At 45.9% G+C, this 11,076-nt stretch overlaps 16 non-coding genes across 16 annotated transcripts; all 16 read left to right on the forward strand.

Annotated features, from left to right (window-relative positions):
* The first annotated feature begins 233 nt into the window (after positions 1-233).
* TRNAS-CGA (transfer RNA serine (anticodon CGA)) lies at positions 234-315 on the forward strand. The gene has a single exon. It is a non-coding gene; the product is annotated as a tRNA-Ser (tRNA).
* A 292-nt stretch (positions 316-607) lies between these two features.
* On the forward strand, positions 608-689 carry TRNAS-CGA (transfer RNA serine (anticodon CGA)). The gene has a single exon. It is a non-coding gene; the product is annotated as a tRNA-Ser (tRNA).
* A 296-nt stretch (positions 690-985) lies between these two features.
* On the forward strand, positions 986-1,067 carry TRNAS-UGA (transfer RNA serine (anticodon UGA)). The gene has a single exon. It is a non-coding gene; the product is annotated as a tRNA-Ser (tRNA).
* Positions 1,068-1,360: 293 nt separating this feature from the next.
* On the forward strand, positions 1,361-1,442 carry TRNAS-CGA (transfer RNA serine (anticodon CGA)). The gene has a single exon. It is a non-coding gene; the product is annotated as a tRNA-Ser (tRNA).
* Positions 1,443-1,920: 478 nt separating this feature from the next.
* TRNAL-CAA (transfer RNA leucine (anticodon CAA)) lies at positions 1,921-2,002 on the forward strand. The gene has a single exon. It is a non-coding gene; the product is annotated as a tRNA-Leu (tRNA).
* A 290-nt stretch (positions 2,003-2,292) lies between these two features.
* On the forward strand, positions 2,293-2,374 carry TRNAS-UGA (transfer RNA serine (anticodon UGA)). The gene has a single exon. It is a non-coding gene; the product is annotated as a tRNA-Ser (tRNA).
* Positions 2,375-2,838: 464 nt separating this feature from the next.
* TRNAS-CGA (transfer RNA serine (anticodon CGA)) lies at positions 2,839-2,920 on the forward strand. Its single transcript has one exon. It is a non-coding gene; the product is annotated as a tRNA-Ser (tRNA).
* A 290-nt stretch (positions 2,921-3,210) lies between these two features.
* On the forward strand, positions 3,211-3,292 carry TRNAS-UGA (transfer RNA serine (anticodon UGA)). Its single transcript has one exon. It is a non-coding gene; the product is annotated as a tRNA-Ser (tRNA).
* A 296-nt stretch (positions 3,293-3,588) lies between these two features.
* Positions 3,589-3,670, forward strand: TRNAS-UGA (transfer RNA serine (anticodon UGA)). The gene has a single exon. It is a non-coding gene; the product is annotated as a tRNA-Ser (tRNA).
* A 3,484-nt stretch (positions 3,671-7,154) lies between these two features.
* Positions 7,155-7,236, forward strand: TRNAL-CAA (transfer RNA leucine (anticodon CAA)). The gene has a single exon. It is a non-coding gene; the product is annotated as a tRNA-Leu (tRNA).
* Positions 7,237-7,526: 290 nt separating this feature from the next.
* On the forward strand, positions 7,527-7,609 carry TRNAS-UGA (transfer RNA serine (anticodon UGA)). Its single transcript has one exon. It is a non-coding gene; the product is annotated as a tRNA-Ser (tRNA).
* Positions 7,610-7,902: 293 nt separating this feature from the next.
* Positions 7,903-7,984, forward strand: TRNAS-CGA (transfer RNA serine (anticodon CGA)). Its single transcript has one exon. It is a non-coding gene; the product is annotated as a tRNA-Ser (tRNA).
* Positions 7,985-8,462: 478 nt separating this feature from the next.
* TRNAL-CAA (transfer RNA leucine (anticodon CAA)) lies at positions 8,463-8,544 on the forward strand. Its single transcript has one exon. It is a non-coding gene; the product is annotated as a tRNA-Leu (tRNA).
* Positions 8,545-8,834: 290 nt separating this feature from the next.
* Positions 8,835-8,916, forward strand: TRNAS-UGA (transfer RNA serine (anticodon UGA)). Its single transcript has one exon. It is a non-coding gene; the product is annotated as a tRNA-Ser (tRNA).
* A 464-nt stretch (positions 8,917-9,380) lies between these two features.
* On the forward strand, positions 9,381-9,462 carry TRNAS-CGA (transfer RNA serine (anticodon CGA)). Its single transcript has one exon. It is a non-coding gene; the product is annotated as a tRNA-Ser (tRNA).
* Positions 9,463-9,752: 290 nt separating this feature from the next.
* Positions 9,753-9,834, forward strand: TRNAS-UGA (transfer RNA serine (anticodon UGA)). Its single transcript has one exon. It is a non-coding gene; the product is annotated as a tRNA-Ser (tRNA).
* Positions 9,835-11,076: the final 1,242 nt, after the last annotated feature.

Here is an 11,076-nt window from a genome sequence, read left to right on the forward strand (position 1 = left end):
GTTATTGGATGAGACTAAGAAACTCAGATATGTTAGAGGAACGTAGGTGACAGTGTCATGGTGGCCGAGTAGTTAAGGCATTCGACTTGATATCGAATGGGGTATATCCACACAGAGTAAAATCTTATCCTTTGATTTGTTCTCACGTATTTTTGTGACGTTTATAAGGAATTTTGAGATATTGGAATAGACTAGGAAACTCAGATACCTGTTAGAGGAATATCAGTTTCAGTGTCATGGTGGCCGAGTGGTTAAGGCGTTGGACTCGAAATCCAATGGGGTCTCCCCACACAGGTTCAAATCCTGTCCATGACGGTCTGAAGTTTTCTCACTTATTGTGAGAAGTTTATACTTAATTTTGATGTTAATGGACCGGACTAGTAAACTTAGATATTCGTTAGAGGAACACATCGATCAAGGTGTCATGGTGGCCAAGTAGTTCAGGCGTTCGACTTGATTTCCAATCTGGATTTGCCACACACATTCAAATCCTGTCGATGATGGTTTTAAGTGTTCTCACATATTTTTGAGATGTTTACGAAGCATTTTGAGTTATTGGATGAGACTTAGAAACTCAGATACCTGTTAGAGGAATATCAGTTTCCGTGTCATGGTGGCCGAGTGGTTAAGGCGTTGGACTCGAAATCCAATGGGGTCTCCTCGCACAGGTTCAAATCCTGTCCATGACGGTTTGAAATTTTCTCACTTATTGTTAGAAGTTTATACGTAATTTTGATGTTAATGGACCGGACTAATAAACTTAGATATTCGTTAGAGGAACACATCGATCAAGGTGTCATGGTGGCCAAGTAGTTCAGGCGTTCGACTTGATTTCCAATCGAAATCAGAATTGGCCACGCACATTCAAATCCTGTCGATTATGGTTTTAAGTGTTCTCACATATTTTTGAGATGTTTACGAAGCATTTTGAGTTATTGGATGAGACTAAGAAACTCAGATATGTTAGAGGAACGTAGGTGACAGTGTCATGTTGGCCGAGTGGTTAAGGCGTTGGACTTGAAATCCAATGGGGTCTCCCCGCACAGGTTAAAATCCTGTCCATGACGTTTTGAAGTTCTCTCACTTTCTTTTTTCAATGTTTATAAGCAATTTGAGGTTAATGGACCGGACTAATACACTTAGATATTCGTTAGAGGAACACATGGATCAAGGTGGCATGGTGGCCAAGTAGTTCAGGCGTTTGACTTGATTTCCAATCGGGATTGGCCACACACATTCAAATCCTGTCGATGATGGTTTTAAGTGTTCTCACATATTTTTGAGATGTTTCCGAAGCATTTTGAGTTATTGGATGAGACTTAGAAACTCAGATACCTGTTAGAGGAATATCGGTTTCAGTGTCATGGTGGCCGAGTGGTTAAGGCGTTGGACTCGAAATCCAATGGGGTCTCCCCGCACAGGTTCAAATCCTGTCCATGACGGTTTGAAGTTTTCTCACTTATTGTGAGAAGTTTATACTTAATTTTGATGTTAATGGCCCGGACTAATAAACTTAGATATTCGTTAGAGGAACACATGGATCAAGGTGTCATGGTGGCCAAGTAGTTCAGGCGTTTGACTTGATTTCCAATTGGGATTGGCCACACACATTCTAAATCCTGTCGATGATGGTTTTAAGTGTTCTCACATATTTTTGAGATGTTTACGAAGCATTTTGAGTTATTGGATAAGACTAAGAAACTCAGATATGTTAGAGGAATATAGGTACCAGTGTCATGGTGGCCGAGTAGTTAAGACATTCGACTTGATTTCGAATGGGGTATATCCACACAGATTAAAAGCTTATCCTTGGAAGCTTTGAAGTGTTCTCACGTATTTTTGTGACGTTCATAAGGAATTTCGAGATTTTGGAATAGACGAGGAAACTTAGATATCTGTTAGAGGAAGATAAGTTTCAGTGTCATGGTGGCTGAGTGGTTAAGGCGTTGGGCTCAAAATCCAGTGTTGTCTCCCCGCACATGTTCAAATCCTGTCCATGACGGTTTGAAGTTTTCTCACTTATTGTGAGAAGTTTATACGTAATTTTGATGTTAATGGACCGGACTAATTAACTTAGATATTCGTTAGAGGAACACATGGATCAAGGTGTCTTGGTGGCCAAGTAGTTCAGGCGTTCGACTTGGTTTCCAATCGGAAATGGCCACACACATTCAAATCCTGTCGATGATGGTTTTAAGTGTTCTCACATATTTTTGAGATGTTTACGAAGCATTTTGAGTTATTGGATGAGACTAAGAAACTCAGATATGTTAGAGGAACGTAGCTGACAGTGTCATGGTGGCCGAGTGGTTAAGGCGTTGGACTTGAAATCCAATGGGGTCTCCCCGCACAGGTTCAAATCCTGTCCATGACGTTTTGAAGTTCTCTCACTTTCTTTTTTCAATGTTTATAAGCAATTTGAGGTTAATGGACCGGACTAATACACTTAGATATTCGTTAGAGGAACACAAGTATCAAGGTATTCTGGTGGCCAAGTAGTTCAGGCGTTAGACTTGATTTCCAATTGGGTATGGTCATACACATTCAAATCCTGTTGTTAGCCGATTTGAGTTTTTCACGTATTTTTGAGATGTTTATAAGTAATTTGAGGTTATTGAATAAACTTAGATATTCGCTAGAAGAACACATGCATCAGGGTGTCATGGTGGCCGAGTAGTTAAGGCATTCGACTTGATATCGAATGGGGTATATCCACACAGATTCAAATCTTATCCTTTGAAGTGTTCTCACGTATTTTTGTGACGTTTATAAGGAATTTTGAGATATTGGAATAGACTAGGAAACTCAGATACCTGTTAGTGGAATGTTGGTTTCAGTGTCATGGTGGCCGAGTGGTTAAGGCGTTGGACTCGAAATCCAATGGGGTCTCCCCGCACAGGTTCAAATCCTGTCCATGACGGTTTGAAGTTTTCTCACTTATTGTGAGCAGTCTATACTTAATTTTGATGTTAATGGCCAGGACTAATAAACTTAGATATTCGTTAGAGGAACACATGGATCAAGGTGTCATGGTGGCCAAGTAGTTCAGGCGTTTGACTTGATTTCCAATTGGGATTTGCCACACACATTCAAATCCTGTAGATGAGGGTTTTAAGTGTTCTTACATATTTTTGAGATGTTTACGAAGCATTTTGAGTTATTGGATGAGACTAAGAAACTCAGATATGTGAGAGGAATGTAGGTTCCAGTGTCATGGTGGCCGAGTGGTTAAGGCGTTGGACTTGAAATCCAATGGGGTCTCCCCGCACAGGTTCAAATCCTGTCCATGACGTTTTGAAGTTTTCTCACTTATTGTGAGAAGTTTATACGCAATTTTGATGATAATGGACCGGACTAATAAACTTAGATATTCGTTAGAGGAATACATGGTTCAAGGTGTCATAGTGGCCAAGAAGTTCAGGCGTTTGACTTGATTTCGAATCGAAATCAGAATTGGCCACGCACATTCAAATCCTGTCGATTATGGTTTTAAGTGTTCTCACATATTTTTGAGATGTTTACGAAGCATTTTGAGTTATTGGATGAGACTAAGAAACTCAGATATGTTAGAGGAACGTAGGTGACAGTGTCATGTTGGCCGAGTGGTTAAGGCGTTGGACTTGAAATCCAATGGGGTCTCCCCGCACAGGTTAAAATCCTGTCCATGACGTTTTGAAGTTCTCTCACTTTCTTTTTTCAATGTTTATAAGCAATTTGAGGTTAATGGACCGGACTAATACACTTAGATATTCGTTAGAGGAACACATGGATCAAGGTGGCATGGTGGCCAAGTAGTTCAGGCGTTTGACTTGATTTCCAATCGGAAATGGCCACACACAGTCAAATCCTGTCAATGATGGTTTTAAGTGTTCTCACATATTTTTGAGATGTTTACGAAGCATTTTGAGTTATTGGATGAGACTAAGAAACTCAGATATGTTAGAGGAATATAGGTGCCAGTGTCATGGTGGCCGTGTAGTTAAGACATTCGACTTGATTTCGAATGGGGTATATCCACACAGATTAAAAGCTTATCCTTGTGTAATAAACGACTGGACCACGATGTCTGGCTCAGTGTCCTTTATTATTCGGTTCGTGCTGTACACCCACACGGCTGTCTTTACTCTGTAGCTTCTCCACGGTGCTGACTCCAATGTCGGCCCGATCCACAACAGCAGCTCCGCTGCTGTTTCTCTCACACAGCCCCCCTTGGCTGTACTCTCTGCTGCTCTTCTCCCTCCGCAGCTCTCACAGCTTCTTGCTCTCTCTCTCTCTCTCCGCAGCTCCTCCTGGCAGCCACACCGCTGCCTCTAACAAGCAGCCCCCTCTCTCTCTCTCTCCGCAGCTCCTCCTGGCAGCCACACCGCTGCCTCTAACACGCAGCCCTCCTGGCTGTCTCCTCCCCAGCTGCACACCACTCCGCAGCTTCCTCTTATCTTCGGGGTTGGCTCCCGATGGCCGTCGGCGCCCCCCCTCTCCACACTTGCCCGCGTGGCCTCACTCTTTTCCGCTCACACCCCGACTGACTTCCCCTTCCGGTTTACCCGCTTAAAGCCCCGAACCTTCCCCCCACGTCACATGACTCGACCCCCCGTGACGTCACATCCGGAAGGTCGCTTACGCCCGCATTACACCACCCTCCCCCGTAGAAAAATCCCAGCCGACCTCGGCTGACCAATAGCAAATCGTAATGCGGCGAACCGAGCTTCCCCCCCTAAAGGACACTAAGCATACAATGTAACAGCAAGAACAACAACAACAACGCAATTAACATCAACGAGCGTACAAAAAGCATGCAATAAATACAACTGTAAGAAGAAAATGACAAGACAACAACACTCAACGAAACGTAAGCGATTTGGAACGTGTGCGGGTCGCCGGCCCGTCCCGGACGGTCGGCGGCCCACTCGCAGAACGGGAACGCGATGAAAGTCGAGGAACGACAGGGGGTAATCCCCCTGTCGCAGCTGGAAGTCCACCGCCGTCCCGTGTCTCTAAAGAGTTAGTCTTGGGCTTGTCCTGTGACCGTGCCCGCAGCTGGGTCGGAAGGGCTGCAGGGCTCGAAGGTCCCGCAGACCTGGCAGGCGTCCTCCGAGCAGGGCCCCTCGTCCCTCGCAATGTCACGGCCGGCCTGTTTCGGAGGATCTTTAGCCGACTTGACCGGTGCCGAGGCCTCCTGCTGCGGCGGAGCCGGGAAGCGGGCCCAGCAGTCTCTGGCGTAGTGGCCCCTACGCCCGCAGCGGAAACATTCGGCCTCGTTGCGCCGAAGCGCAGGCCTCGCCTCCTGACGGCCCCGTTCTGGTAGCACCGCGCGCGGTCTCGGCCCGCCGCGTCCCGTCCATGGAGCGGAGGCGGCCGTCAGTTGTTGAGGGCCCCGGTCATCCGGAACATAGACGGCCTGTGCAGGGTTCCACCCCAGCGCATCCCCATCTTTGACGGGCCCCCCCGTCCACGCCGTCACTTGTTTCCAGCGACGGAGGTTGAATTGCGCATCGAGACACTTAGCAGCCATCCGGGAAGTTAGCTTCTCATGCCCACACACAGGCATGGGGATCCCTAGATCCCGAGACAGCTCCAACATTTTCCCTAATATGAGAGGCTCAAGCAGGTCCTGTGGCGTCTCAGGATAAGCTGCCATGGCCAGCTCCAGCACCGCACCCCTGAACGCCACGGGCGACTCCTCTGGTGCTCGTTGTCGTTGAGCGAATCGCCGATGCGCATCATCTGGTGGCTCATAAGCATCGGCCATTTCTTGAAAAACACCACATAAAGTTGCCTTCTTATCGGTCGCTATGGAACGGAAGAATCGGACAGATTCGTCGTCCAGGAGAGTCGGCAACACCTCCAAAGCCTCCGCATCGGTCCATCTTGCTGTGCGTACCGCCGCCAAGAAGCGGCAGGCGAACGCGCTCCAGTCCCCACCGACGGAAAATTCTTTAACTGTTGTAAGGTGGCGACTCCGACTCCTCTTCCCGCCGTCTTCCAATGGTGGTGGTTGTGATGGCCAATTCAAAATGGCGTCGGCCCGCGGCGTGGCCAAGATGGCGGTTTGGCGCCACGGAGCGCGCAAAATGGCGGCCTCTTGCCGCGTGGGCAATGGCGGCGGCAGGACAGGCAACGTGGCGGCCCGCGGAGCACCACTTGCATCATCCATCGTCCCTGGCGCGACGAGATGGCATAGATGCGCCAGGACGTCCTGAAGTGCCTCCAGTTGTACCGCCATCGCTTGCCATCGTTGATCCGCGTCTGATGATGTCGACGGACCCGCCACCGCGCCAACATCCTCCACTCCCGTTCCCGTGGTCGCCTCAGCCGGGCTCTCCTCCACCACCCCAACAGGATCCGCGGTTGGAGGGAGTTCGTCGTCGTCGGACGAAGAAGCCGATGCAGGCGCCGGATTAACTTTCTTCCTCACTTGTTTCGACATGCCGTTGCACTTCCGACACCAGTGTAATAAACGACTGGACCACGATGTCTGGCTCAGTGTCCTTTATTATTCGGTTCGTGCTGTACACCCACACGGCTGTCTTTACTCTGTAGCTTCTCCACGGTGCTGACTCCAATGTCGGCCCGATCCACAACAGCAGCTCCGCTGCTGTTTCTCTCACACAGCCCCCCTTGGCTGTACTCTCTGCTGCTCTTCTCCCTCCGCAGCTCTCACAGCTTCTTGCTCTCTCTCTCTCTCTCCGCAGCTCCTCCTGGCAGCCACACCGCTGCCTCTAACAAGCAGCCCCCTCTCTCTCTCTCTCCGCAGCTCCTCCTGGCAGCCACACCGCTGCCTCTAACACGCAGCCCTCCTGGCTGTCTCCTCCCCAGCTGCACACCACTCCGCAGCTTCCTCTTATCTTCGGGGTTGGCTCCCGATGGCCGTCGGCGCCCCCCCTCTCCACACTTGCCCGCGTGGCCTCACTCTTTTCCGCTCACACCCCGACTGACTTCCCCTTCCGGTTTACCCGCTTAAAGCCCCGAACCTTCCCCCCACGTCACATGACTCGACCCCCCGTGACGTCACATCCGGAAGGTCGCTTACGCCCGCATTACACTTGGAAGCTTTGAAGTGTTCTCACGTATTTTTGTGACGTTCATAAGGAATTTCGAGATTTTGGAATAGACGAGGAAACTTAGATATCTGTTAGAGGAAAATAAGTTTCAGTGTCATGGTGGCCGAGTGGTTAAGGCGTTGGACTCAAACTCCAATGTTGTCTCCCCGCACAGGTTCAAATCCTGTCCATGACGGTTTGAAGTTTTCTCACTTATTGTGAGAGGTTTATACATAATTTTGATGTTAATGGACCGGACTAATAAACTTAGATATTCGTTAGAGGAACACATGGATCAAGGTATGATGGTGGCCAAGTAGTTCAGGCGTTCGACTTGATTTCCAATCGGAAATAGCCACACACAGTCAAATCCTGTCGATGATGGTTTTAAGTGTTCTCACATATTTTTGAGATGTTTACGAAGCATTTTGAGTAATTGGATGAGACTAAGAAACTCAGATATGTTAGAGGAACGTAGGTGACAGTGTCATGGTGGCCGAGTGGTTAAGGCGTTGGACTTGAAATCCAATGGGGTCTTCCCCGCACAGGTTCAAATCCTGTCCATGACGTTTTGAAGTTCTCTCACTTTCTTTTTTCAATGTTTATAAGCAGTTTGAGGTTAATGGACCGGACTAATACACTTAGATATTCGTTAGAGGAACACAAGTATCAAGGTATTCTGGTGGCCAAGTAGTTCAGGCGTTTGACTTGATTTCCAATCGGGATTGGCCACACACATTCAAATCCTGTCGATGATGGTTTTAAGTGTTCTCACATATTTTTGAGATGTTTCCGAAGCATTTTGAGTTATTGGATGAGACTTAGAAACTCAGATACCTGTTAGAGGAATATCGGTTTCAGTGTCATGGTGGCCGAGTGGTTAAGGCGTTGGACTCGAAATCCAATGGGGTCTCCCCGCACAGGTTCAAATCCTGTCCATGACGGTTTGAAGTTTTCTCACTTATTGTGAGAAGTTTATACTTAATTTTGATGTTAATGGCCCGGACTAATAAACTTAGATATTCGTTAGAGGAACACATGGATCAAGGTGTCATGGTGGCCAAGTAGTTCAGGCGTTTGACTTGATTTCCAATTGGGATTGGCCACACACATTCTAAATCCTGTCGATGATGGTTTTAAGTGTTCTCACATATTTTTGAGATGTTTACGAAGCATTTTGAGTTATTGGATGAGACTAAGAAACTCAGATATGTTAGAGGAATATAGGTACCAGTGTCATGGTGGCCGAGTAGTTAAGACATTCGACTTGATTTCGAATGGGGTATATCCACACAGATTAAAAGCTTATCCTTGGAAGCTTTGAAGTGTTCTCACGTATTTTTGTGACGTTCATAAGGAATTTCGAGATTTTGGAATAGACGAGGAAACTTAGATATCTGTTAGAGGAAGATAAGTTTCAGTGTCATGGTGGCTGAGTGGTTAAGGCGTTGGGCTCAAAATCCAGTGTTGTCTCCCCGCACATGTTCAAATCCTGTCCATGACGGTTTGAAGTTTTCTCACTTATTGTGAGAAGTTTATACGTAATTTTGATGTTAATGGACCGGACTAATTAACTTAGATATTCGTTAGAGGAACACATGGATCAAGGTGTCTTGGTGGCCAAGTAGTTCAGGCGTTCGACTTGGTTTCCAATCGGAAATGGCCACACACATTCAAATCCTGTCGATGATGGTTTTAAGTGTTCTCACATATTTTTGAGATGTTTACGAAGCATTTTGAGTTATTGGATGAGACTAAGAAACTCAGATATGTTAGAGGAACGTAGCTGACATTGTCATGGTGGCCGAGTGGTTAAGGCGTTGGACTTGAAATCCAATGGGGTCTCCCCGCACAGGTTCAAATCCTGTCCATGACGTTTTGAAGTTCTCTCACTTTCTTTTTTCAATGTTTATAAGCAATTTGAGGTTAATGGACCGGACTAATACACTTAGATATTCGTTAGAGGAACACAAGTATCAAGGTATTCTGGTGGCCAAGTAGTTCAGGCGTTAGACTTGATTTCCAATTGGGTATGGTCATACACATTCAAATCCTGTTGTTAGACGATTTGAGTTTTTCACGTATTTTTGAGATGTTTATAAGTAATTTGAGGTTATTGAATAAACTTAGATATTCGCTAGAAGAACACATGCATCAGGGTGTCATGGTGGCCGAGTAGTTAAGGCATTCGACTTGATATCGAATGGGGTATATCCACACAGATTCAAATCTTATCCTTTGAAGTGTTCTCACGTATTTTTGTGACGTTTATAAGGAATTTTGAGATATTGGAATAGACTAGGAAACTCAGATACCTGTTAGTGGAATGTTGGTTTCAGTGTCATGGTGGCCGAGTGGTTAAGGCGTTGGACTCGAAATCCAATGGGGTCTCCCCGCACAGGTTCAAATCCTGTCCATGACGGTTTGAAGTTTTCTCACTTATTGTGAGCAGTCTATACTTAATTTTGATGTTAATGGCCAGGACTAATAAACTTAGATATTCGTTAGAGGAACACATGGATCAAGGTGTCATGGTGGCCAAGTAGTTCAGGCGTTTGACTTGATTTCCAATTGGGATTTGCCACACACATTCAAATCCTGTAGATGAGGGTTTTAAGTGTTCTTACATATTTTTGAGATGTTTACGAAGCATTTTGAGTTATTGGATGAGACTAAGAAACTCAGATATGTGAGAGGAATGTAGGTTCCAGTGTCATGGTGGCTGAGTGGTTAAGGCGTTGGACTTGAAATCCAATGGGGTCTCCCCGCACAGGTTCAAATCCTGTCCATGACGGTTTGAAGTTTTCTCACTTATTGTGAGAAGTTTATACGCAATTTTGATGATAATGGACCGGACTAATAAACTTAGATATTCGTTAGAGGAATACATGGTTCAAGGTGTCATAGTGGCCAAGAAGTTCAGGCGTTTGACTTGATTTCGAATCGGGTATGGCCATACACATTCAAATCCTGTTGTTAGCGGATTTGAGTTTATTCACGTATTTTTTCAATGTTCGTAAGTAATTTGTTATTGGACCGGACTAATACACTTAGATATTCGTTAGAGGAACACATGGATCAGGGTGTCATGGTGGCCGAGTGGTTAAGGTGTTAGACTTAAAATCCAATGAGGTATGTCCACACACATTCAATGCCGATGACTTGTTGCAAATGTACTTTCATTTATTTTTTCATTGTAACTATGGCTGCGTTTAAGAGGCTTTTTTTTGCTTCTTTGGGTCAGCTGTTGTTAAGTTGCTGACCTTTTGATTTGCTCTCGGAGAATCAGGGGTCCCTTTGCTTTTGCTCCTTGGGTCATCATTGGCCAGTTGCGGTCCTTTTTATTTCCTCTCACAAAGCAGCTGTTGCCTTGAGGTCATGAACCCTTTTGTGTCTGGGTGTGTGTCTTCACCACCGCCATGTTTGGTTCGCTTGTGAGCAGGGTTCACAGCACTCGCATCGCAGTTGGAACTCTTGCATGGTACGTGATCAATCATAGGGAGGCCCTCCCCACATAACATAATTTTCTGCTACCACGTGCTATGATAGCTACTGGGAAGACAAAGGTGGTTGGGCAGGCTCTGGTTATACCCATGGAATACATATTATTTTGGTCATGGAGAATTGACATAATTTGTATTGTATATCTTTTAAATGATCCTTTGGTTCACTACTTCAATACAAAACTTCCATAATTCGTTATCATGTGTAACCCAGATCTCATGACACTTATGTATAAATAGGTGGGTGTTCACAAACATGCAACTCGTTGTATTCAAAACCTCCTGAGCTACATCATATAACAATACATTCTATTAAGTTAAATATTACGATGAGGTGGTGGTCAATCCAACTTTACCACTTTCCCAAGACAAAGCTTGTGAATAATTCATCTCCAGATGTCTTTTTTGTATGGAGCGGGGCAGCGGGGGGGGGGGGGGGCTCCTCTCCATTACTGCGTTTAAAAAAAAATCCTTTATATTAAGTTCGCTTGCTTGCTTGCGTGCTTGCGTGGTTGCTTGCTTACGACCGTGCA

Source organism: Lampetra fluviatilis, chromosome 63, assembly GCF_964198595.1.
Source record: "Lampetra fluviatilis chromosome 63, kcLamFluv1.1, whole genome shotgun sequence".
In the NCBI taxonomy this organism is placed as follows: Eukaryota; Metazoa; Chordata; class Hyperoartia; order Petromyzontiformes; family Petromyzontidae; genus Lampetra; species Lampetra fluviatilis.